The following is a 3452-nucleotide window of genomic DNA, read 5'->3' as shown; positions in this document are numbered from 1 at the left end:
AAGTGAGAGAATGTCAAGGTGATGGTGATGCATTAAGTGTGAGCAAGTTAGAGAGAGAGTGACGCTGTTAGTGAGTGGGGTTTGGCTGATAGGGATGCAGTAGGTGCGCATGTGTCAGGGTGTGATTGATGCACGAAGTATGAGGGTGCCAGAGGGATAGTGACGCATTAAGTATGAGGGGGTCAGAATGATTGTGATGCAGTAATTCTGAGGGGATCAGAGAGATAACAACGCAGTAAGCATGAGGGGGTCAGGCTGTTCGTGACGCTGTCAGTGTGAGTGTTGAAGCTCATAGTGAAGTAGTAGGTGTGAGGTGGTCAGTGTGATTGTTGCGCAGTAAATGTGAGAGGGTCATGGTGATAGTGACATAGTAAGTTTGAGGAAGCAGTGTTGTAGTGACACGGTAAGTGTGAGACGTCAGTCTGGTACTTACATAATAAGTGTGATGGAGTCAGGCTGATAGTGACACAGTAAGTGTCAGGAGTCAGGGTAATAGTAACATAGGAAGTTTAAGGGCGTGACTGATAGTGACAAAGTAAGTGTTTGGCAGTCAGGCTGATAGTGACACAGTCAAAATTAGAGTCTCGAAGTGAAAGTGGCGCAGTAAATGTGAGGACGCCAGATGGATAGTGATGCAGTACGTTTGAGGGGTTCACACTGATATTAAGGCGGTAAGTGCGAGGGGTCAGGTCTATAGTGATGCAGGAAGTGTCGGAGGGTCAGGCTGATAGTGATGCATTCAAAGACCAAATATCCAAGGCTCACTGTAGTGCTGAATAGCGACACTTCTCAAGGCTAAGACAAAAATCAATAGATCTCATCCTGGTCATAATTCACAATGCTTCATTTTAAAATTGTCCTCTCCTGCTTCTCGATTCACCAATGAGGGAACAAAATTTAATTGCACCACCCGGTTTATCTCTTCAAATATTTTGCAACTCTAAATGAGATTACCTCTCTTGTTTTGAAACTGTTAAAAAAAGACCGGATTTGCCCAATTTCAATCACAGTACTAATGTTCATCCATGAGATCAAGGCTAATCGCCATTCGTGGTATTCCTCATATGGCATTAGTATCTTTCCTAAATTGAGGATTATGATTCCTCACACTGTAGTCCAAGTGCGGTCGAACTGAGCCACAATACATTGGAAATAATGCTTTGTTCTCGTGCTCTGAAATCCTACTGCAGCTTTCACAACAGACTTCTACAACTGCTACTAGACTTCATTGACTTATTAAACACTTCTCCAAGATGCAATTCCAAAAATCTGTACATCAGACTTTCTATTTCAAACCTTCGATAATAATCTCCACACATTTCCCTCCTGACAAGTTTGATAAAGTCAAATCGTTGCTATTTATTAAATCATGAGGGACATGGATAGGTTGACTCATCAAGGTGTTTTTCTGCTGGTGAGGAAGTCAAAATTTAGAAAACATTGTTTTAAAATTAGTTGGTAAGGATTTAAAAGGGACGTCAGGGGCAACTTTTTCAGTCGTGTCCAGAATGAGCTGCCAGAGAAATTGTTGGAGACTGGTACAACTGTAACATTTAATGGCATATGGATGGATATATGAGTAACAAGGTTTAGAGGGTTGTGGGCCAAATGTTGGCAAATGGGACCTATTAATTTAGGGTAACTGTCCACCATGGTCGAGTTGGAAAGAAGGGCCACTTTCCATGTTGTATTGTTCAAGGACTTGATGACTCAAGAACAATCGCAAAAACTTTGCAAATAATTCCGTCAAGACGATTTCAAGTTCCAAATCTTCGGTCAATCTTCCTCTCTTGTGCTCACAAGTTCATTACCTGATGTCAGAACTTACGGATTAGTTGCTGGATCCCTTTCTGTGAATTGGTTCTGCATTCTTTCTAATTCCGATTTTTTTTTTACGAAGGAGCTAGTGTTTATGGACTTAGCATCAATATTTCTAATACCATATTTCGATGAATATGAAAACACAACAGCATATCTACTTTGGCACCAGACGACGAGCAATTGAGTCAAAATCGATCGGATGCAGTGAGACAATGATCCTCTCTTTGTGTGGTGTACATCCGTGACTCTATAATTCAATGAAGAATTATTCCCGCAACTTCAGCTGTGTCAGGATCTAGTTTGCGCTGAAAGCCTGTCAATCTGCTAAGGTAACGTTCGTCTGGGTCTCTGCAAAGGATTTGGCGAAATCTTTGGGTCTTGACAATTTGTTCTTCAGACAAATTATGTATTTCATGAATTCAGTTCTTTTAGTATGAAAATTGGTGATCTGGATGCAGCTGTGATGGCCGAGAGGTGAAGGCGTTGGATTTAAAATCCCGTGGGGTCTCCCTGCGCAGGTTCGAATCCTGCTCACAGTATTGACTATTTTAAAAGTCATTAATTCCTTGGCAGAATTTGGCAATCGTGGAGCTTGAGCTTTGCATTCAATCGAAAGTAAATTTTCAACTGTGAAGAATCCGAAGTAATTTCAAGATGTCTAATTGAATAAATTATATGTCGAGACACAAAAAGCCATCAACTTCCAACACGAATCAGTTTCCAAACATTTGTCGAACTATCGTGGAGTTTGGATGTTCGGGAGGCGGGGCCTGGGGGGGGGGCGGTGAAATTAAGCAAAACAAGAAGCAATGCAATACATTTACCTGCAGGTGATGAGTTTTTTTTAGGATCAGTTGAAAGTCAAGCTGAGAAAGTTCAACCTAATTTACAACTGACTCTCAAGGCCAATAATCTATTATATCAGCAGTCAATGAATTAGAAAAAACAACTCCATGTGTGGAAAGGAACTCGACTGGTCCAGGTTCCTGGCTTGAGGTGTGATAAGGCAAGGCGATGTCAGCGGAGTAGAATTTTCTGGAAATATGAGAAATGGAATGTTAACAGTCTTCTGCTGTCCACATTCGTAAGAAACTGTGCATTAAGAACTGAAATTGAAAATTAACGATGAAAATCAGACTTAGCCCTCTGTTTGTGGTGTAGCATTGTTCAGAACAATAGGTTGTTGCTGAGACTAAAATTGATCAAAATAATCGATGTGGATCTTATCCACGACCTCCGTTGGAGCAGTTGGTGTGGAGAGCTCAGCTTGAAGAACCAAGTGCCAATTATTCATCTTGGCTGTCTGAATTGCTCAGTTAAACAGACTCCCAATTTAATGAAAAAACCTTTGCTATCAGTGCTAGATGTTTTCATGTCAGCATGTTCCGATATGAGAGGACACTCCATGGAGTAGATGTGACTTAAATTTTGACTCTACGTCAGAGATGTTGACACATTTCTGCCCCAACACAGCACTACCATTGGTATCAAATCAAACTGAACAAAGGACTAGTTCCCTTAGACATTTCCTTTCTGCAGACTCTGCCAATGGACCGTTTAGGCCCGATGTAGGAATAGGGCGTGGTGACATCTGTTCGCAAGTGGATCACTTCATTCTTGCTCAAGATCCA

At 41.4% G+C, this 3452-nt stretch overlaps 1 non-coding gene across 1 annotated transcript; it reads left to right on the top strand.

Annotated features, from left to right (window-relative positions):
- Positions 1 to 2278: 2278 nt before the first annotated feature.
- Positions 2279 to 2360, top strand: trnal-uaa (transfer RNA leucine (anticodon UAA)). The gene has a single exon. It is a non-coding gene; the product is annotated as a tRNA-Leu (tRNA).
- The last annotated feature ends 1092 nt before the right edge of the window (positions 2361 to 3452 follow it).

The sequence above is a fragment of the Chiloscyllium punctatum genome, chromosome 29 (genome assembly GCF_047496795.1).
Source record: "Chiloscyllium punctatum isolate Juve2018m chromosome 29, sChiPun1.3, whole genome shotgun sequence".
Lineage (NCBI taxonomy): Eukaryota > Metazoa > Chordata > Chondrichthyes > Orectolobiformes > Hemiscylliidae > Chiloscyllium > Chiloscyllium punctatum.
Note: the sequence above shows the minus strand (reverse complement) of the source record. Positions and strands in the feature narration are given on the sequence as shown.